The following is a 24,444-nucleotide window of genomic DNA, read 5'->3' as shown; positions in this document are numbered from 1 at the left end:
ATTCTTACTCAAATAATAGCTTTGTTAGATTCTTGCACAGTGCATTAAAACTACACAGCGTTTTGGAACTTTTTTTATATAAAATTACAGAAACTATGAAAAACACTACATTTAAATTGTAGTCACGACACAAAGCTAAATGCAAAAAAATGGACAAAGTCCATCACATGCAAGAAATACTGAACAGAAAAAGAATGGAAAGAAATCCTCTTAATTTCAAAGGGTAGACATGGTTTTAGATGGTAAGAAAGTGATTTGTGAAACAGTAAAATGAACATTTTTGACTCTACAGTAGGTCTAGACTATCATTAAATGTATTTAGATTACAGCATATAATTACTATGATTGTAGCAATTAATCAATCAGCTGATTAACATCTCGGGTCAGCAGGACCCAGTGATCTTATCTCGACGCTTGAATTAATTTATTATCCTCCACCCAACATTATGATGTCCTATTATTATTTCCAGTTTACACCAGTTTTCCCAATTGACAAAATGTATTAAACTCTCTACATTAATCACGGTGACAACTGTGAATATACTGATGTTTATCCTAAAATGTTACAGTATATCATTTAGAACATATCAAATATTCAGTCGAATAATTTTGCTGCCCTTTTTATATAACAGCATGTCCCTTTATATTAACTATTTTAATGTAGCAATTGCATGCATCAATTTCCCGACGCCAAATATAATATGTTGTGCTATATTTCACTCTCAGATAACCTGGTACATCTGCTTTGTAAATGGGAATGAACTGCGCTGTGTTCGAGAAAATTAATTTTGCTATATAGATTCTCCTGTACAAAATAACAGTGACAATGTATACTTAAAAGAAAAGTAATAAGGAAGGTGCTGGCAAATACACGCATAATTCACTTCACCTACCTTAGTTAAAGGGCTGCCTTAAAAAAGAAGGAACAAGGAAACAAAGCAAGAGGAGATGAGAGACACCGGGAAATGTGAAAATGGAATGAAAAAATATTTCTCTTTCATGCTTATTCTGTGAGATAATCGTTTAAGTGCAATGTTTGAATTATATCCTCAAGGTTCCAAACTATTGCCAATGAATTCATGGTTTACAATCTTCTAAAAAAAGTGCACTATTTTCAAATACAAAACAAAAGAAATTAAAAATGTATGCTGGCATTTGCATTTATAGCTGATGAAATATACATTGCACATCTTAAATGGAAAAATGAATAACACATTTATCGTAATGTGTGAGGATATAAGCAGTGCGAGATGGGGGAACAAGTTATAGTTAGTTCGCTAGACTATAACTGGCATATTTTAGTTTTTGGGATTTTATTAAGGTTAGTTAGTTTCTCATTCCAACACCAAACTATAGCATTAGTTATGGTCTTAATAACTAACCTAACTATAAGATCACTTTAACCTTTGTTTTTTTTGTTCATTTAATCTGTATTCACAGTGGCAGTAGTCACTATGTAGTTATCTGGGAGTCAGATTTTCCCAAGGTTGAGTGTTTTTGTTTTGATAATAACTTTGGTACAGTTTAACTCGTTCCGTGCTCATGACGGAACCACGCCGTCATGAGTCACGGTTGCCGTGTGCTCATGACGGAGTGGTTCCGTCATGCTGCGGCCGTTAGCGGCCGCGCCGCCCACGCGGCGCTAATTCCCGCCTGTGCGGGCGATTGGCGCCGTGGGCGGAGTCATGACGGAACCACTCCGTCATGAGCACAGCCCAACCGTGGCTCATGACGGAGTGGCTCCGTCATGAGCACCGCGCCACCGCGCTGCCCCCCGCACCCCCCAGCGCTGCGGCGGAATTTCCGCCGCAGCGAAGGGGTTAATGAATGTTCACGAAAGTTCCACCCAAAAAAGTCCATCTCCCTCAGCTCCTTCCTGGAATTTTTCGGGTGATCTTTTAAATAGGAGTCAATAAGATGGGGTGGTTCCAAAATGCTTTTTCCCCATGCAATTTCCATTGAGAAAATTGAACAGTGATACAAAAGCTGATCAGAATTACATCAATTTTGTCAGAAAGCTTGATTTAACTGAGAAAGTGTGAATTTTGTGAGTTATTGTAATGGTGTTTCAGCTATTTCAGAAAAATATGTTTATATATTCATAGATATATGTTGCTGGGAGACTCCTGCGGGACCTTATACTTGCAAAAAAAAAGAAAAACTGAAAAATTCTTATTGGTTGGGCCAACAGTAGTCCTGCTGGAAGAAAAATGTTACAGGCTCCATTACAAGACTTAGGGGCTGAGTCCGTGAGTCGTAACTTTTTTTTTAAAGCATAGAGGGACAATTAAAAAAACAAAAAATTGGGGTCCCTCAGTCTCACTGGATTTAGAGAGTGACCCTTCATGTGGTCCCGTGGGACTCTTTTGGAAGTTGTGCGAGAGTGAAGTACTGCAGCGTGGGGGATGCCTGCCAGTGTGAGATTGGCTGAAGAGCCTGGTTGCCGGCGTGCCCAGGAGCTAACAATAACACCCTGTGATGTTATTGTTAGGTATGGTAATAATATCTATCTTTACATTAAAAAGCCCCCCAAATTCACTGGCAAAACCAGAGGTTAAAGTGACATTATGACAGTAGAGGATTTTAGATATAAAATTAAGTACTGAATGTACAGAATTATGTAATATATAAATTACCTTTTACGCACACAGGCTCTCTTAGGTGAACCAAGGTCCGTCTACACACATCCTTTACCCTGTACTGAGCACTTTGTGGATAGCGAAACTCATGTGGAAATTTACCCTAAATGAGTTGCCAAGCCTGTGCTGAAGAAAATTCTTGCCCTGTGATATGTGCAGTCATAAGCAGGGCACAGAGTTGGGGGGGCAAGTAATAGTGAGCTCGTAAACTATGGTGAAATTCGGTGGGCTTTCTTTGTGTTTTTTTGTATTTAAAACAAGATGTTATGACTGACATTTTCACATAACGATAATAATTTAGTTTTTGTTTTTTTCAGTGACTATATATTTTGCCCAGCGGTGCTTGCCACTGGATAATTGTAGTTAGAACCATATTTCCAGAGAACAAGCATTTTTTGGTGTCCTAATAACTTTGTACTGTGTGACAAATCTTCACGAAACCTGTCAAGTAGCGGGCTGAGAAGAAGGGGGAATAACACAAGCTGTGTTTTCCCTATTCATCTTGCCATAGGGAAATTAGACCCAGCTAACGTCAAATTGGCTGAACAAATTTGCACCAAATTTGCAGAAAGCTAGATCTTGGTCCAGAAAGCGTGCTTTTGTGGTTTGGTGTAAATACCTTCAGTCGTTTTTGATAAATTATGCCTTAAAATGTATGGTTACATCACATCGCGGAGGATCCATGGAGCCAACAGATCTCTAGATACCATCTGATTGACTGCCACCACATCAAGAAAGATGTGGCAGCAGTCATTTGAGGGCTCGGGGACTCAGTCTTCTCTCCTACATAAAAGAAAATGAAATATATAGGGTGGCAAGACAGAGATATTCTTCCCCCAAGGCCAGCTGGGTGGGTCCAAGAAGCACACTCAATGAGACCAAAGACAGCTTTTTTTAATCATTGCCATGGATCCACGTAGGATCCATAGATCAGGGACTCTTTTCTTAAAAAAATCCCTAGGTTGGGCTAGGGCCCTGGTGGAGGTTGGGGGGCTGCACAGTGAAATTTTGAGGGATGGGAGCATGTGGCCCTTTTTCTTTGTGCATTTTAGAGGCCCCAGCCACCTAATCCTCATGGCTGTACTTTTTTGACAGGTAGGGGTGCATGGAGCTTCCTTCCCCGAGCCTTTGAGAGACCCGAGGGACTCATCACCAAACACTATATTTAAAATTAAGGGGCCCCACTACCAAGCGTCTATGAGGCCTTGAGAATCCCATCCCCCAGTGCTGTTATCAATTTGAGGGGAAGGGACACGCAGCCCCACCCCCAAGACACAGTGGGGTCCTAGGGCCCTCCTTCCCATGTGCCATTATAAATGCGAGGGAAGGGGTTGTGCAGGCCCCTTCCCTGAGTCAGGATAGACCCTAAGGAGCCCATCCCCTGAGGCCCAATCTAACCAGTGTCCCGGGTTCCCGTCCCCTGGGGCACTGGAGTTTTTTGCCAGGCACTGGAGTTTTTTGCCAAGGAGGATGTGGACATACCCTGCCTACACACTCCCAAGCAGGAAACACAAGTTTTCTTCTGCCCTGGGTGGGCTCCAAAAAGAAGAAGGCACTCCCTCACAGATGGGACCAAAGTCACTAAGCCGCCTCCCGCCAGTACCACACAGGGCGCTGGCTGGGCAGCCAGTTGAGTTTGCAGGGGCCTTGGGGCTCTATCCTCTATCCCCAGTGTTTAGGCACATGTGGGTGCCTAGGATGTGCATAGACTTAAAAAATAAAAATAAAAACAATAGCTGGGTCCCGCCCAATTGTTTCTGGGGAGCCGGCCAGGTCTGAAGGGACCGTGAAACTTCCCCAGTGGCCACTAACACCAGAAAAAGGTGTGTGTGACCTAGGTGGGCGTTGGGGCACCCAAAAAACATTTAACCCCTTCAGTGCCCATGACGAGCTGGACTCGTCATGGGCCGCGGTGGCGCTGTGCCCATGACGAGTCCAGCTCGTCATAGACCCCGCCCGCTAATGCAACGGCCGGCACAGGGCGGGGAAAGGGGCGGGCACTGAAGGGGTTAAAACAGAAAAAATGAATAATCAATAAGCTGCAGGAGCCGTTCACTTATTATTCACTGCACCAGACAATTAGCAACCCATAATGGACTGCAAGGGCTTTTTAAAAATATATTTGTATCCTCGTTGTGCCCCTAGGAAGGGCAGGGGCACCATCAAACATTTTCTTTAATGTTATGAGGGGCTGCAGGGAGTACATGACCCCCTTATGGTGTGTTCGATGGCTACAATTTGTGGTCTAAGAAGTAAAAAAAAAAGACTCAGAACCATGTTCATTTTTTAATGAGGTTTCATTAAGCCATTTTTGTCATAACCACTTTTCTTAAACAGTGAAATGTGGGAATTTATATATTATATACTTGATTACAATTATTGATGACTTCTTGAAAAAGGAAATAGTTCAGCTTTGTATGTGTCAGTATGCTGACCTCTAGATAAAACCTTTAGGCTCACTTTTTCTATTTTGGTGTTCTGACCCTTTAGTCTGCATTACTTAAAATGTCACCCTTTATATTGTTAGATCACTTGGTGAGCCATGCAAGCCCATGGAGTTTGAGTGTAGTGCCTGGCCCTGTGCACGACCCCACAGCAAAGGCTCTGCACTACAGCGGGTTGGGTGCCCAAACTCACACTGCGCATTGACAAATACCATGCTCAATAGGGGGTTGAGAGCCAGGCCCTGTGCTCAACCACACGCCACGCACAGTGATGGACATCTTACTTTATGTAAAAAAAAACAAAGAAACTCACTGACAAAACAAAATGTTAAAATGATGTTCTAGTTAGGAATTGTCATAATATAATAATTACATTAAAAAAACTTTAAGATTCACTAAAAAACCAAGGTTATAGTTATGTATACAGATATACATACATATACATATATATGTATTTATTATACATTACAATTTAAAATTAGGCAGCTGTTAAATGACTATAAAGATGGGTAGGATGAGTAAAGAGATGTAGAAAGGGGTGCTGCATTTAACAGGATGTCTCTTCTATTTTCAGCCCCATTAAAATATATTAAACCTTAAATTACTCTCACATTTTTCCCCACTGACATAATGCCTGCATTAACATCACAGTGTTCATGTACTTCAGTCTGCTCTTCGAGAAAGGCTTTAAATCCAGCAGCTCCTATTCCAACAAAATGAGGAGTACCTTACTGTTGTCTTGAATACAAAATGGCATTTCATGGAATGATGTTGTGTTTTTTTGCTGCTCTTGTTAGGCAGTAGCGGCCCGTGCAGGGAGTGCTGTGGGGCGGTGGTGCGGGGAAGGGCAGGGTGGGAGGTGGTAAACACAGGAATACGAATTTCGTTGCGCGAGCTGCATCACAAAATTCAATGCAGCGTGCGCAACAAAATGTGTTTTAATTATTTAATTGTTTACTTACCTCCGTTCATTCATATTCCGGTGTTTACTACCCCCCACCCTGCCCTAACCCACACCCAGCAGCACTCCCTCCACGGGCCGCTACTGTTGTTAGGTGTTGGTGATTTCCTTCTAGAAGATATTCTACACAGTTAGACATCCATTTTCTAAGGCCTTTAGCTGACGCACAATGGGAGAACTGGCACATGGTAATTACTGTCTAGTGAAAAAGGTGTTTCAAGCTGCAAAGGAGCATATTTTTCTGAACAAAATCTGCTTTGCTTCACTTCACATCAAGGGGGAGTGCTACTGGCTACTGTATAAGAGCAAACACCCATAGAGTTTGACTAAAGGTTCGGTCTCCTAAGCTAGCCAGGTCGAGCTTTTCATTAGATGTAGACATAGAAAATATAGTCATTTCTTCAAAAACCAGACAATTTGCATGTGTGCACCACAAATAATCAGTGGTCTTACTCATTGGTGGCTGCTCTGTTTGTAAACCTTACAAAAAAACCTGATGAGCTGTTTTAGATATTCACCAGATATTGTTCTGGCTACCCAGTGACTGGGAGTACCTATCGAACTATTTGTTTCTCACCCTCATAAATCAACACCAATAATGGCTTGGCATCAAGAGGAATCACTTTTAAATTCAAGGACCTCCACTACTATTTGGAATAACTATTTCCCCAACCTCTGACAACACGTCCAAATTAGTGAGGTCCTGGGCCTCTTAAATTTCAGTTAAAAAGACATGCAATACTGCCCTTCATTACCTAACAATATTTTCCACACAAAATAGATCACCACAACTCACAAAAGTAATCAGAGAAATAGATGTGAGAAGTGAAAAGTGAATAGTGAGAAGGCACCTCACGTACGCAACACCAGGAAGGCTGCCTGCTGGTTCTCGCTGATATGCCCACGTTTTATCATTATTGGTTGCCAACTCACAAAGATAAGAAAACTAGTGTCCTGTGAAGGAAAGGTGGGCAGACAAAGAAAAGAAATTCGAACAGAAACTTTGCTGTCCCCATAAACAGAAAGAAAGAAAGAAAAACCCAGTGTATTGCAGAGAACAAGTGTTCCGAGCAATATTAAAATTGAGTTGAAAACTCACTGTAGGTCACCCTCTTTATTCAAAACCAGTGAGTTCACTCAAAATAAAAGCACTATATGTTGCTAACCTTTATAAGGAAGGCCAACATGTTTCATTGCCATTTATCCTTATCATGGCAATTTCATCAGAGCATAGGGTTTCAATCACTCGCCTCACTGGACATATACTTTTGTGTTGCAGAAGGGCTATCTAAAAAAGCAGGAAAGGAGAGAAATAAAATGGCAATTTTCTATTCAATCTTCAATAAAAAATATGGACCAACCATTTATGCTTTTAATCAAGTCTACACCAAATATTCATTCTAATGAGTGTATTTACCATTTAAAGGCCGAGGGTACTCATACCAGCCTTCACAATGCCAACCGGGGTTGTATTAAATATTCTTTTCCCCGATTTTCGGAAGTGCGCTGAAACTAGCGCGTGTTCCACCTGTGGAAAAGAGGTTTGCAACTTCTCATCAAGTACCAATGCATATTCTAATTAGTAATTTCCACAAGCATGTACTCACTACATATCTTCAAATCTCATTTTACATGTCTCAAAAAACACCCGCTATATTCAAACAGCGGCAAGGTTTTGGTCACATATCCATTTTAATCAGCACAGGGTTGCTCAACATGCACCCGAGTTGGACTGATCCAATCACGTAATTTCAATCGTCCTGTCCCAACCATACCAAATTACCGCAGCGCAAATATTTACCGCAATTACACTTGACAATGCCCGGCACACCATAATGCCCCCACAGCGTTTCGCAACCTTTGTACCGGAGTTTAAGAAATCTCACCGCAACCAGTATCGGAGCGATCCGTATCTCGTCACTGCCTCAATTCAAATCCGCTTCACAGCCTCTAATGTTATCTCTCTGTTCCACGTCCCCCTACTTCCGCTTCACGTATTAAGGGGCCAGTGTTGGGACTGACTTGAATCTACACGCCTGTGTTGGGGAGACCCATAGGTCTCCCCCTGTGTCCGAGTCGTAGGGCTGTGGGTGTTAGGGGGTCCGACGCAGACCCCCGAAGTCTGACTTCGGGAGCTTTTGCGAGCTGGACACTCCGGCTCGCACAGGATGTCCAACACGTGCATCATACTAGCTCGGTTGTAAATCGCATCCATTGCACGCCACAGTTAGCTTCCGGCTGAGACGTACGGAGCGGTTTGGACCCAGAAACGACTCGGTCGGTGAATCTCACGTAGCTCGCATCGTACATGCTCGCTCGTACAGCTGTACGAGTCAGCCGGAAAACACGCGTACGGCTCGTAGTTTTTCTGACCGGATCGCGTTGGGTGCCCTTACGACCCAGATTGGAATCGGCCCCTTTATCTACTGCTGCACTGACTGGATTGGGGATAGTAAATTTTGTATATCCACTATCCAACACTTTCCCTATTGCTGCACTGACTGGCGTGGAAATAGTAATTTTTGCCCCTCCACTATCCAACACTTCCCCTACTGTTGCATTGATTAGAGAGGGAAATGTAAGTTTAAATATTGTCAAATAGTTTAATGTTTTAATTAACACTAGAATGATTTTTTGAACATACATTTTTTGTTATTGGTATATGTATTTTTATAATGATAAAATTGATTTAAATTAATTGTTTATTAATTGTTTTACATTAAATATATATAATAATTATTATATATGTGTGTTTAACTTTTTTAGGTTAAGTTCATTTGTTATTTTTGTTAAAATGTATATTAAATCTATTTTTTTATTTTATATATACAAAAAACAATATATTTGACATCTATATTTATATAGATATTGTGGTATGGGGATGTTTTTGGTGTCGAAGTTTTGTCAGTGTACCATGTTGCAGACTTGAAAATGGAGAACACAAGACAATGGAAAGATAATTCACATATAGTGTCATTTCTGTAAAATACCAATCGAAAAGAATGTCAACAGAAAGAATAGTGACCTGGAAAGTCAAAGACAACAGCTGAGGTTTCATGTTTCATGTCAGTCAGGACAGTATCATAGACTTCAGAATATGAAGCAAAAGAAGAATTTAATGCATGGTAAAGGCAAAATAAAATATTGCTGATAATGTATTCAATAGTACATGTTGCCTGCCCGGATTGGGGGGGGGGGGAGTGACAGAGACTGATTCTGGGCCTAAACCAGAAGGCAGCCTGAAAACATGACACAGACACACGTGGTATGGCAATATGGCTCTGGAACACGAGGTCCGGGTCTAGGTCCCCTTTATTCCTCTCCTTGTCCTGACCCCGCCCCCCCCCCCCCATTTTCCTGGCTTCCACAACAATTTTACAGTTCACAGTTGCTGACAGTGGCGCACCCCTCGTATTTCAGCAGGGTGGGATAAACCCTCCAAAACATGACATTCCTCCTTTGTTTTAAATAAAGCAAATGTTACCAAAACATACCAGCATAACAGAATAGAAAGAGAGTCAGAGTGAGAGAGAGAGAGAGAGAGAGAGAGAGCGAGAGAGAGAGAGAGAGAGAGAAATAGCAAGATTGACATACTGTGAAAACATTTTCATGCAGTATTTAGATTAACCCCTTCCCTGCTCATGACGGAACCACTCCGTCATGAGCCACGGTTGCGCTGTGCTCATGACGGAGTGGTTCCGTCATGCTGCGGCCGTTGTCCGCCGCTCCACCCACGCGGTGCTAATTCCCCGCCTGTGCGGGCGATTAGCGCAGTGGGCGGAGACGTGACAGAACCACTCCGTCATGAGCACAGCTCAACTGTGGCTCGTGACGGAGCGGTTCCGTCACAAGCACAGCGCCACCGCGCTGTCCCCAAACCCCCCCCCCCAGCGCCACGGCAGAATTCCTGCCGCGGCGAAGGGGTTAACTCAAAGTCCTTCAGGTGGGAAGGTGCTGCAGGACCGGGTCTTAGGTGGGATCTCCCACTCCCATGATGGCCATCACTCCCCTAGCATCACCTCCTCTGATCGCTCATGGGTGCTGACAGTCATCAGGTAACAAGCAACAAGAGTATGACCCATAAACCACGTTGAGATTTGGGTAGGTACGTGAGAAAAGTAACAATATCTCAACTGGTATCATTAAAAAGACAGTTAAACATGTATGTTGAAAACATTACATGAAAGGAAAACGGGAGACTCGGAGTACGTGTTTGAAATGTGCACTTGGCATCATATATTTAAGAACAAAATTAGAAGGTGCAGTTGTAGCAGCACTGTAGGCAAAAAATAGCAAGAGCAACCCGAATTGGACTTGGTGCTAATTAGTGTTCGTGACACATAAATTGGCGATGCAAATGACAATGTGCAATCAGCTTGAAACGGCGCAAAGTGAGAAGGTGAACAGCTATGTACCGTGAATATTGCGGTTCAATACAATAATTTACAAGGTTTAGGATGAATAATGAAAACATTTCAGTTGAACCACAGAAGGTAATGTGCCATCAGTTGCGCTGAGAAGTCGACGACGTTTCGATCCTATTACTCAGGATCATCTTCAGGTCCGGGTTGCAAATTGAGTGGTGCTGTACAAAGTGGGAATGGATAGGGTCAGGGGGAGGGGAAGGTAAACGGTGGGAGCGCATATCGGTGGAGGCTACCGGGAGGAGAATAAACCGCGCCGGAAGCGTGATATAAAACAACCGCGATATCATGTGGTGGAAAAAAGGCGATTTATGGCGCGGCAGTGAGCGCTAAGTGGTAGCAAGGTGTCTATCTACGCATTCATAGGAGCACCGTTGGAGCGAAGGTGCTGAAATCCAGTGGGCATAGTCTACGGTGCATCTCTGGGACAGCACTGCCCCAAAGCCAATAGGACTTGCATCAACTGACAGTTCAGATTTTCTGGCCAGGTGAAAATACATCAGGGTGGTGTCATCCGATAGTGCTTGCTTGGTGTCTTGAAAAGATGACTTTTAAGTGAGCCCCCATTCCCAGTTGGTGATGGTTTTTGTTAATTCTCTCAGAGGGGCAGTGAGGTCTGTCAGATTTCCGAATGAACCGTCTACAGTATGTGACCATAACTAGGAAGCTCCTCACTCCAGTTACTGTAGTGGGAGCTGGCACCATTTGGATATCATTGACTTTGGCCAGATCAGGTGACACTACGTGCTGGGAGAAACGGTATCCGAAGAAAACTATCTCCTTCTGGAGGAACGCACATTTCTCTTGATGGAGTGTAAGGCCATTGTCTCACAAATGCTAAAAAACATCTCTCTGGTGGTCCATGTGTTCTTCAAGAGCGGGGACATGCATGAGCATGTCATCGCTGACATGGAGGACCCCTTTTAGGCCAGCTAGTACCCCTTGTATGGTTTCTTGGAAGACCTCTGCAGCACTAGACACTCAAAAACGAAGGCGTATATATCTTCGGAGCCCCACATGTGTCGAGAACATTGTTATGGCCCTGTATTCTGGATCCAGTAGTAGTTGATGGTATCCGGCTCACAAATCAATTTTGGAGAACCACTGAGAGCCGCTCACCTCAGCAACGATGTCATCCACTGTGGGAGTCAGGTGATGCTCTCTTTTGATGGCGTGATTGGGTAGCCTCATATCCACGCAAATTCTCACCTCGCCTGGCTGTTTGGGCTTCCACGTTACAATAATGGGAGACACCCAGGGAGTCGTACCATAGATCCATTCGATGATGTGGGCCTGCTCTAGTTTCCTCAGTTCTTCCTCCACCTTCGGCCTCAGATGAAAAGCCACCAGTTGAATGGAGCGATCAACGTGAAAATGGACCATGTGGTCTTTGAGTCACCTAATGCCTTCAAACTGGGGTTTAAATCCATATGCAAATACCTGGGAGGATGTGTGTTGTAGAGCCTGTTGCGTGGGGTTTGTCTGTAGCATTGAGTGTGCCATGATATTTATGGATGCCCCAGTGTCTATCAGCGCCTGAACCAGGTGTCCCACAATCAGTACACTACATTTTGGGCCTCCTTGGAAATCCGTCCGGTTGCATGGCATAAATGATGTGGACGGCTCTCTCTACGTTGCCATCGACCATGTCCTCTTCATCTTCTATGGTTTGGGAGGTGTTCATGATGTTGACCTGTTTGTTCCGCTATCTCCTTCGTGTGGCAGAGTGACACACGTTCGTGAAATGGTGGAGTTTGTTGCATGCGGGCAGGGCATGGGCCTTGGTGGGGGATGGGCCCACCAAATCTATAGCATGTTCAGATAGTGGGTTGCACCTTGCTGTGCGCCGTCTTCTTGTTGGAATTTTCCAGGTACTACGCCGTACACCGACTCTGCCTTCACCTGGCGTTGTAACGCTGCTTCCATGTGTGCCACTCACACTTTCGACAGTTCCATAGACCTCCCCATTGTTAGCATGTCAGTCATCGACACCCCCGGGACTTGGTATATGTGTTCTCCCAGCTTGGCAGAAGCACACCATTGAATGAATTGCAGCCTTATTTCGTCATTGGCATCTGGCAGTGTACATGTGCTCGCTAGCTCTTTGAGATTGTCCATGGACTCCTCGGGGAGCTGTCTCGCCTGCCGCAGTAGGAAGCGTTCATAGTCAGGATTGGCTAGAGATTCAAAGTGTGCGGTCAGGGCTGCTTTCAGCGTGGCGTACATGTGTGGCAGTCCAACATCCCCCACCGATTTTCCCAGCCTATTTAGTGCAGCACCACCCAGATGCAATAATATAGGGCGTTGACGTTCAGCCTTCAGATCCACCACCGCAAAGTATGTCTCAAGATGCTCCAGCCAGTTTATCCCTTTGGCCGCCTGCACCGATGGCGGGCCATCAAGCAGAAAAGGTTTGACAGGTGGCATGGTAGCCATGCTGTGTGTGTGTACCCTCTCCAGAGACTGACAAACTTTGGATGACCCTGGCGGATGCTGAAGGGCGGGACTGTGGTTCTGGTGATGCAGTAGTGGGACCTCAAGTGTGGGTGGTGGAGAAAACACTTTTGGCGCTTGCATCTGATCTCTGGCACAAGGGACGGAGGAGAAAACTGTTTAACTTGCCACCCTGAGTTAAGATGCTGGAGATAATCTACTCTTCTTGCAACAGAATATGGGTCTTTATTGACTTGCAGGCATGAAGGACCCTGGTATGAGCCTGTGTGGTCCCCCGCTGATGGCAATGCTTGCTGACTTTCTTCATTTTCACCTGTGATGGGAGAGAGGACAGGCATGATCCGCCTGATGAGCCTGTGCACCGACGCCAATCTGCGCTGCTGGCTGCCGGAGGTGAGAGCGGCTCAGCAGCACGTAGTGGGGCCGGGGCAGCCACACTCGGGCGCAGGAGAAGTGTGCACCATATGTGCGAGTTTGCCATGTAGCTGGGCCTCAGGACAGACAGTCGCTGGTCCTCGGGTCGTTGTGTATGGGCCGGTGACAGGCAGGCAGGCCAGCAGCAGTTTCTCCTGCTCTGACGCGATGAACAGCACTCCTCAGCCACCACGTCCCCGCAGCAGTAGTAGTCAGCCTCGAACAGGAGACAGAGCATGGGAGCGAGACGCCGCTGTCAATTTGAGGTGGGAGCACTAGCGGGCACTATGGCTGTCCCATCCTCGTCGCCAGTTGTTCCATACCCGGATTGGGGGGTGGGGGAGAGTGACAGTACCTGATTCTGGGCCTAAACCAGAAGGCAGCCTGAAAACACAACACACACACACGTTGTATGCTAGTATAAATCTGGAAAACTAGGCCGGGGTCCTTTATTCCCTCTGCTTGTCCCGATCCCTCTGTCGTGTCCTCACAGTAACAATAACGACAGACACAGAGGGTTCTCCTTGGGACACTTTATTTCTTGTCCTCACACCAGCATGGCTCTACCCTCAACTGCCGACCTGTTCCCCTTCTCCGCCCCTTCCTGTCCGGTCAGTCCTCCCCTTACTCCACCCACTCTGCTCCGCCCACGCAACTACTAGACCACCTCATCTCTACATCTCCCCCTTTGTTAGCAAAGAAATGAATCACCAAGAGTTACATCTCTTCAATCAGCCGCTTGGGCTGGCGGATCGTTTGTCGTGGTCGGAGTGTGCGGCCTTCAGGTACTGCAGTGGTTTCGGCGCCGGGTATCTGTCCCGGGTGGCGGTCACCATCGCTCTGTGTTTCAAGTTGTCGAGTTCTTGAAGGTGTCATTCGCAACTCGAGTGTCTCTTGTAGAACTGGGCTGCACTTCTGAAAGTGGGACACATTTCGGGTTACGCGCCTGTTGTCCGACTCCGCTGTCAGCATGGTGCCTTTCTGTCGAGTGACCGTCAGAGGTTCCGCTCTGAACCTGCTGTCCGTCTTCTTGGATTGCTCCTGCTTAACGACCACGCAGTCCCCTTCGTGGAACGAGAGAGAACGAGCCCGTCTTCTGCCATCCGCGTACGCCTTCATGCTTTCTTTGCGAGCTTTGTCGGTGGCTTCCACTTCCCGATGAACACGGCTGGGGGAAATGGGTCGCAGCGCTCCCTCCCAGGTGGGTATCCGGGTCCTGACTGGGCGTCCCAGCATGAGTGTGGCCGGGCATTTGCCTGTGGTGGCATGCGGTGTCGTCCGATATGCTCGGAGTACATCATTGAGGGCTGCTTGCGGGTCTCTCTTATCCAGAGCGGCCTGTTGGAATGTCTTTTTGAGAGTGGCCATGAATCTTTCTGCTGTGCCGTTGGCCTGCGGCCATAGTGGTGTTATCCGTCGGTGCCGCACGTTCATGAGCGTCAGGAAGTCACTGAATTCCCGGCCATTGAAAGGAGGCCCATTGTCAGTTTTCACCTCCGTGGGTATACCCCAAGCTGCAAAGACTTCATCCAGGATGGTGAGCGTGACAGCTGCGTTGGTGGATGGTACGAACCGGGCGATGGGAAATCGCGAGTATTCATCTATAATGACCAATACGTACTTGCCCGACGGCATGGGGCCGTAGAAATCCATTGCTAGTTCTTGCCATACTCCTGGTGGTAGGGGCGTCATCTGAAGTGGAGCTGGCGGGTCTCCTTGCCTTACCACTTGACACTGCAGACAGTCTTTCAGAGTATGCTCTACCATTTTGTCCAGGAAAGGGAACCAGACACGTTCACGAAGTGCTCTTTTCGTTGTGACTACTCCTCGATGGCTTTCGTGTGCCAGGTTGACGACTCCCTGTCTCAGTTGCTGGGGGATTACGATTCGGTTGTCTCGCAACAGTAGGCCATCCGGTGTAACAGATAGTTCTTCACACACATTCCGGAATGCTTGCCACTCTTGGCGCTTTGTGGTGTCACCCCTCTCGTCCTCCGACTCTTCGTGCCGCCACCTGTTCGTTTGAACTCTTCGGATCACCTGTTGCAGCATGGTATCTTGCTGGGTGGCGTCCAGGATAGCCTCTAGGGGGACCGCTGGTGGCCGCGCTTGGTCCACCACAAAATGGATATATTCGTCTGCCATGGACGGTGTGTGACGCTGCGAGTCTTCCGGGTGGCGCGACATGTAGTCGGCCGGGTTGGCAGCCTTCCCTGGCTTGTGCACGATTGTGAACGTGTATTCCTGCAGACGGAGTCCCCACCTTTCGATGCGGGGTGGCATTTTGGACCGGGGGTTGCCATAGATGGTGACGAGCGCCTGATGGTCCGTTACCATGGTGAAATGCTTCCCGTAGATGAACACGTGGAAGTGTTCACACGCCCACACCACCGCAAGGCTCTCCTTTTCCGGTTGGGAGTAGGCCTTCTCCGTGTCGGAAAGGCTCCGGCTGGCGTGTGCCACAATGTGACGTTGGTCCGTGTCCTTGTCATATTGAGCCAGGATGGCACCCAGCCCGACGGGGCTTGCGTCCACTGTTATTTCGGTCTTGCGATCCGGGCTGAAATACGCCAGGCTTTCCACTGTGCCCACGGCTCTCTTTATGTCCTGGAATGCTTGCTCGCATTCGGATGTCCACTCAAACACCTGTCCCTGTTTGGTGAGAGTGCGAAGAGGGTGACTGATTGTGGCATAGTCCTTAATATATCTTGAACAGTAGCTCGCCATGCCTAGGAAGGACCGCACATCACTGACGTCAAGTGGACTCTTGGTGCTGTTCAGAGTACTCACTTTGTCAGGGTCTGGTTGCATTCCGGCTCCTGAAAAGATGTGGCCAAAGAATTTCAGTTGCGACTGGTGAAATTCGCACTTCTCCCTGTTGAGCGTGAGGTTGGCTTCCAGGAGGGCATGGCAAACCCTGTCTAGGGCCGTGTCGTGGACTTGGAGTGTTGCCCCGTAGACTAGAATGTCATCGCTGTAGTTCAGCGTATTTGGGATGTGATGTATTGTTTGTCGGATGGCTTCTTGAAATATTTCTGCGGCTGATGAAATGCCGAAGTTTAGTCTCTTGTATCTGAACAACCCTAGGTGCGTTGCAAATGTCGTGATGTAACGGGAGCTCTCGTGTAGTTCCAACTGATGGTAGCCTTTGTTTAGGTCCAATTTAGAAAACACCCTCGCCCCATTGAGGGCGGCGATCATGTCACTTAAATGAGGTCCTGGATGACGCTCCCTCTCAATGGCGGTGTTGGGCATTCTCATGTCCACACAGAGTCGGACTTTCCCTGGTGTTCCTTTCTTCGGTACTATCACGACTGGAGATACCCACGGTGTGGCGCCCTCTGTCCGTTCGATGATGTCGGCGTCCAGCAGGTCTTGCAGCTCATCCTCCACCGCTTGCTGGAGGTGGAACGGTACCTTCCGCGGGTGTTGGGCAACCGGGCGGACCTGGTCATTTATGTGGAGGCGGATCTGGCCTCTGTTCATTTTGCCGAGCCCGGAAAACAGCTTTGGGAACTTGTGTATGGTGTCATTGTCACTGTTGACGCGGTACAGGATCTCCACCAGCTTCAACCGTTCAGCAGTTGGTAGACTGAGGAGACAGTCTGCTTCCGGTCCCTCGATGACGTGAATCACGGCCGGAATAGATGTTGTTTGATGCCTCAGTGTCGTTGAAAACTTCCCAAGGCATGGGAGCGGCTTCCTGGACATCCAGGTGTAGACACGCACGTGTGCGGGATTGAGCCGAGGCCGAGGGTTCATCTTCTTATATTCTGTCACTGGGATGTAGTTGAGGGATGCCCCGCTGTCCATCACAAACTTTGTGGGATGCGTGCCAACGCTGATGTCCAGCCGAGGGTATTTTTTAAGCTGGTCTGGATCGGCAATCATGTTGGCATATTCTACGGAATACTCATGTTCACTGGATGGTGATTCAGAGTCTCTTGATGGTGATCTTCTAGACCACCTTGAAGACCGTGACTCCCTGCTGGACTGGGAGGACTTGGAGGAGGACTTCCGGCGGTCACGTACCGCTCGCGCGTGATGGCGGCGCGTCTCGCCTCTTGGTGACCTCGTGGAGGCTTTTTCTTTCTCCCGGCGGTAGTCCCCGCACATGGTCTCAAAATGATTGTTGCGGCCACACTTGTGGCATTTCTGTCCCAGGGCCGGGCACGCCCCGATGTGTGGGAAGTCGTACCCGCATCGGTAGCATCTTCTCTATGGCGCCTTCTTCCCATAATCCTGACGCCTGCTTCTCTTCCCCGAGTCAGGCCGTCGATGGCCAGGGCGACGGTGGTGTCTCGATGGCGGCCGAGCTTGTCGTTCCCGCTCTCTCGACCCCCGGCGAGGGCGGTCGGTGCGTACTTGGCAGACCACCTCCTTGCGATCCACGCGTCCTGCCTCCATTGTCTTGGCCTGCTCTTCAGTCTGATCATGGAGCCTCGTGATCTCTTCTATTTCATCCAAGGTGTGACTTTTTTTTAGTAATTTTCTGCGTAGCGTCTCCGACTGGCAGCCGTCGATCACCCGCAGGCGTATGGCGTCGTCCGTCGAGAACTTGTCGAACTCACAGTGGCGCGCCAGTCGCCGCAACCTTGTGATGTATGAGCCCATGACCTCATCCTTTTCTTGTCGCGCTCTTTGGAACACGTATCGTTCGTAATCTACGTTCTTCTTGTGCACGAACTTTCGATCCAGGGCTGCACGCACACTCGCATACGTTCCCGCGTCTGCGGCGGGGAGTTCCTTTATCATCTTGCTGACGTCCTTGCCCACGAGGTTTCGAAGTGCGATCAGTTGATCCTCGTCCCCCGTCACCTTCGAGCCCTTAATGTAGTCCTCAAAGTCTTCAATCCACTCTTCCCAGCGAGGGCCCATGCCGCTCCCAACCACGAGCGCTAAGGGTTCTGGGGGGCGCAGGTGCGATAGCCCCATGATGATCGGCTTCGCATCCTGGCGCGTTGGAGAATGGGCTGGGGATCCATGGTTCGACATCGTGTTGCACGTGTGATGCGTGCAGCTTCGGCGCAGTGCAGGCCCAGGGAATCCTACGGGGAATCTTGTGCGCTTGATTCAAGTAGTTTCCCCCTTTTTTTTTTTTTTTTTTGTATTTGCTTGTGCTTGTTGAAATTTCAGCGTTGCCTGACTTCAAAATGGCCGCCCGGGCCTATTTGCATGGGGCGTCTGAGAGTCCGCCTGACTTAAAGATGGCCGCCGGCTGGAGAACGTGTGTAGACATCACACGTGGTGCCGGGCTCTCGATTCATTCATTCCAGGACGGCGCGCTGCTCAGACGGCCCCTCTCATCGTCCGCTTTTACTCACAGCTTCACAGCAGGTAGGCGGGTGGGTGGAGTCCTCGCACTTGCTGCTCCGACCTGGCCTGGGAGACGCGCGTGTCAGCGCCGTCGCTTCTCTTCCTGCCTGTCGCGGTGCCGGCCCTTTCCCACCGCAGGGCACTCGCTCCTTCAGCTGCGGGGCTCTCACACGCTCCGGGGGTGTGTCGCGAGTGGCGGCGCTTTCGCTGGTTTCTTTGTGACCAGCCCTTCGCCAGCTTTGTCAGCGTGCTGGTGTTCCGGGAGAGCATCCAGCTCTATCCCACCCTCGTCGCCAGCTGTCGGGTCCTCACAGTAACAATAACGACAGACACAGAGGGTTCTCCTTGGGACACTTTATTTCTTGTCCTCACACCAGCATGGCTCTACCCTCAACTGCCGACCTGTTCCCCTTCTCCGCCCCTTCCTGTCCGGTCAGTCCTCCCCTTACTCCACCCACTCTGCTCCGCCCACGCAACTACTAGACCACCTCATCTCTACACCCTCGTTTTCCTGGCCTCCACCACAATGTTACAGTTCACAGGTGCTGACAGTGACGCACCACTCGTACTTCAGTAGGGTGGGATAAACCCACCAAAACATAACATTAGAGATTAACGATTATAGCGTAAATCATCAAGGAGAGACAGAATTAAAACTCGTCTTCCAAGTGACCTTTTAACTTGAGTGATTCAACAAAAAGGAATATAAAACCCCTTTGTTTAGGTCTTAATTGATATGTCAAGGTGTAATATGTGTTTTGGGTTTGCAGTGCCTATTCAGAGACCAATGATTACCCAGATAGTGCACAACATTTATAACGTGACCCTACCAAAAAGAAAAAAACAGGTAACATGGATTTAGTAACTAATTTAGGGTGAAAGCATATCATGGATTGCAGTGTATCCACCTCCAGTAACTTTATTGACTTAATTCTACATATATATAATTTTTTTATTCTGGAGAAAACCTCTTAAAAAGACACTAACATCAATTTACGGGATTTGTCATATAAATTCATGATTAGACATATGCCCAAATATTCTTAACAAAAGTATAATAAACAAACATAATCCTAAAATACAGCACAAACAATTTATCAACTGTTGTTCATCTGTAAAACACAGATCTTTCTTATGATTCATGTGTGGAATAAATACTTTGACAGTGCAAAAAGAAGCAATTTGTCTCAGATTTTAGTATACGAAGAGTTTCATAATAGAACCGACAAATTGGGATAATCCATATTTTCCTCAAATAAACGTAACCATTAGAAAACAAAAACAGAAAATGTTCCTCAGTTTCAGCTGACAACACGTACCCCAGCACAGTTTGCACCAAGATGATATTGGTGCCCATTTGATGTAAGGTCATTAAGGGGGAAAGTCTCAGTCACAATTTAATGTAAAGTTTCTTGGAACAGAAGGCCTCGAAAGCAGGGAATGTTTAATAACGTGAAAAACAATCTATATAAATCCATTTGACCTAACTTGGGCAATACGGCTATCCCTCATGAACTGCTATACTTTACATGTAGGCTCTCTGACAGATTTTGTACAATGTTTTAAGGTAAGAACCACATGTTAATGGAGTCAATTTGCACAGCTTAGATTTACATGATTCATCCAATACAATCAGTTCCTTCAAACAAATCCTGTAGCGCTCAAGTTCTATCATTGACCAGGTGCGTGTCCAGTATAGTAATGGTCTCAGAATAATGATGTCACTAATCTTATCATGTCTAGGTCCAAGAAAAGAGGGAACAAAGTGTACCAGAAGGGAGACTGAAATAAGAGCGAAAAAAATATTTTCAGCCTCTGAGAGTGACAAAACTTTACAGTGACACCACATCTCTGCTGCATAATGTGCTGACCCTGCCCACTGAGCCAGGTAGATTTGCAACAAGGATGACAGATATATTTTTACTGTGTACTTAAACATTTTTAAAAGTGATAAAGCTTTGTGTATTTGAGAGATATTACTTTTACGTGTTGTTGGGGCCCAACTGAGCAAATCAGGCTGCTTTATCCCCAGGTAATTACATTCTTTCACTTTCACCAGTACATTTCCATTCAGCTTAAAACCATCTTTAACATTCCTATGTGGATTAAAAATCAAGGGGCAGATCTATGTTGCAGGTGCGCCACTTTTACGCCGCCGTTGCGTCACTTTTGTGACGCAGCGGCGGCATAAACCCTGCGCCATGTTGCGCCCTATTTACATCGTGACGCATCTATGGAGATGCGTCACGGTGTAAAGCCCTGCGCCACATGAAACCTGCGTCAGGTTTCATGTGGGCGTTTCCACGCAGGGGGGGGCATTCCGTCGCAGGAACGCCCCTGAAAAGTGACTCGTCACTTTCCCAACGCTGATGCGTCAAAACCTTGCGCCTGCTTGAAGCAAGGCGTAAGGCTTGACACACCATGTTAGGTATGGGGTAGGTTGGAACAGTGCTGAAGTTGCGTTGCGCTTGCGACACAACTTCAGCACTGCGCCAACCTTACGCCGGCAGATACGTCACGCATCTGCTTGTCCTTGTGCCACGATGCACCGCATTATAAATGCGGCGCATCTGCGGTGGCGCAAGGGCAAACTTGCGTGACGCATCTTCCCGCATCCATGCTGATTTGCAGGGATGCGCCAGGGAACATAAATCTGCCCCCAAATATTTAGTTATTACAGAGTTTATTTCTAGGCCAAGAAAATTACAAAATTTTAAAAATTCGTTTTCACTTGCCTATTAGGTCCTCTAGACGACAGCTATGCACAATAAAAGAGAACCTGATGATTCAAGTGAATTAGTTGTCAACTAAGGACAACACATCTACTTTTTCTCTTCCCTACCCGCCTTTCATCAGCTCCTCGCACATTGTTTGCATGGTCAGGGCAGTGCATGGAGAGGGAGACCATGGATGGATTTAACTGCTCCTTAACAGATCAGAGACGTAGTACAGTTTAGTGTTTGTTTTATGATTTTGCCAGGCTGGAGTAATAGACAGGCATGAGACGTTTAGTAGCATCCTTAGGTACTGCAGTATGCTACAAAAAAGAACTTGTGTTGGACTCAATAGACCTCTAGTAATGGCCTAAAGCCTGTAGTCTGCTAGAGCAATAACTTGTGATTAACTCAACGGATTACCAGTGGTGTCCTGTGTCAGACATAAGCTGCTACAGCCTAATTAGGTAGCGACTTGTGTCTCACATGAGGGATCTCTGGTAGCTTACAAGAGGAAAGATCCCATCGCAGCTTTTCAATACTCTGAGGGAATGCAAGTGTTACTTTTGGCTGAAACGTTTTTGTGTATTATTTTCTGTTTATTTAAATACTGTGGGTCCGATTCACAACCGTACAATTAGACCAAATGTCTAACTTTACTACTTTTCAAAATTCACAAAGGTAAGTTACTATAAGTACGTTTACTAATAGTAAGGTTAATAGTAGTAAGTTTATGAGCAGTAAAGTTACTAGTAGTAACTTACCATTGGGAATACCGAAAAGCAGTAAAGTTAAACTTTTGGTCTAATTTAGACTTTTGGTCTAACTTTACCTTGGTGAATGGGGCCCTAAGTCTATGGAAGGTGCACCATATAAAAAAAATAATAATTGCTCAATACGAACAAGCATTGCCAAGGATGACAGGGCTGACTTACATTGTGAGACGCAAACCATACCTATTGGTTTTGACAATACTTATTTTTAAAAAAAGCAAGACCTATTGGCTTTGCCAGTGCTTGGTATTATATGAAGGAAATCCTTAATGGTGAAGCATCTGAACTTCATAATTGCTCATCATTGTTTAAAAGTGCCTATTTCCTGATTTTTTTTTAAAGCTGAGTGGACAACTCAAGATACATCACCCACTCGACGATTTATATTGTAATTACATTTCTCTGAGTCTATACGTGCATTGGTTGCTGCACCCATTGCATGTGGAATGCTTTGTTTGTTGTCTCTGATAGAGTGGGGTTCCCATTTATTCGCTATGTGCTTCATATGGCTATATCAGGACAATATTGTTGCATTTTGTGTGCACATTCGGGCAGAAACAGTGCTTTAATAATAGTTTCTTGTATTTCTGTAGCGTTTGGAGGTTGTCTATAGGGACCAGTGTGTATTTAATTCCTAAATTATGCACATGGTTAATTGCTGTTGTTTTTGTGTTTATGTCCGCCATCTGTATATGTGAGGTTCATCCATTTTTATTTTTTTATTTTGTAGTTTGGGCTTTTGACCTCTGGTGTGCTCTTTAGCTCGATCTAGATGTCCCCATCCTTGGGAATCTGCATACTGCTCAGGCAGTATTCACCTATTCCATTCTTACTTTCCAAATGTATGATATTGGATATTTCCTTCCACCTTCTCACATGTGGTGCGTTGGCACGTAAACATATGTTGTTGAGCCTTACATGTCTTAGTCTCATGACTCATACTACTCAAACTGAAACTACAGCTTCAGACATTTGTTTAAAAAAAAATATTGGCATTTACAGTATTTTAATTAACAGGTTTGTTTGAGATATAATGGACTTTCTCTTGAAGCGCCATTCAGTATTAAGTCATATCACATCTATAAATGGCTACTGATCTGTGTTAGCTGGTGAATTCTTTTTCCATGTAATACTATAGGATTTTTAATTTTCAATTAATGTAGGTAACAACAGTGCTCATGTGACTAATACAGTGAAATAGTGCTGGTTACACATGTAAAGAAATGAATGGCCTGACAATTGGATACTGTTAAACTATTAAACAGGGGGCAATGTATCTTCTTTAAGGCTCATTAAATTGAGTAATTGCGCAGAGGAAGAGCGAAACATTCACCATCCTGCTCTCTTTTGCTCTCAGCTTGCCTCAAACATTTTTCTCATCATTCAACTTTAGCCACCAACCACAGTCGTTATGTTCCTGCAAACCTCCTAATTTATTTAATAGACAGCAGTGACACAAGGCAGCTGTCTTGCTCACATCCCCATTCAGTTAATAGAGAACTTGATATTAGCATTCCACAATATTCAGAATTCTACTCAGTGTTGTGCCCTTTGTGTTGCCCGGAAAGTAATCTTGCACTTGTGTCACTGCAGTAAATGAATCCAAATTATTTCCAGCAAAAATGGAAAGAAGAAGATTATAAGTTCCATAAGTATATTATTTAGACCAGAGATAAGTTCGATACTGTGTGATTTATACAGTTTATTGATTATCAGACCAGCTTAGAGCGAGGGGGTAGCAAAATTAAACTTGCTAACAAAAACATCGCTGTGGATCAAGGGGGGACTGAAGTTCATGGGGGCAATACAAATGTTTGTGCCTGCTTTCTCTTGACTGTGCACGCCTACATATTACAGAAGAGACCTCAGGACTTGTGTGGCCACTGACTGTAATACCCAAGGTATGGCCTCTTGGCCTGGGCAGAGTTCACGGAGTTCCCCAGTGACCAAAAAACTCCACCACCCTATGAGGAGTACAGCAAGGGGCGGAGTGTGTTTGGTCATGCAGTTTGCATTGATTTGTAGTGCCGGGTGTTGGTCCCGTGTGGCAAAATCAGCACTAACGGCACATAAGCAGTGCAAGAGGGCACTGCTTCTTTTCTTGCCGCTCGAGTAGATTTTCTACCCGAGCGGCAGCTTTCTCAACCAGTAGCGGCTGCTACTAAGTATGGGTGGTGAAGTGGGGGGGTTGAGGTGGGTAGAGGAGGACTAAAACAAATAAAAATAAACAGATTTACCAGGGTGCTACTGTGTGCAGCCGCCTCTGCTCCGTCTCCTCTGCACCACAACATGAAGCTCCCAGCCT

This window comes from Triturus cristatus, chromosome 3_2 (genome assembly GCF_964204655.1).
Source record: "Triturus cristatus chromosome 3_2, aTriCri1.1, whole genome shotgun sequence".
Lineage (NCBI taxonomy): Eukaryota > Metazoa > Chordata > Amphibia > Caudata > Salamandridae > Triturus > Triturus cristatus.
Note: the sequence above shows the minus strand (reverse complement) of the source record.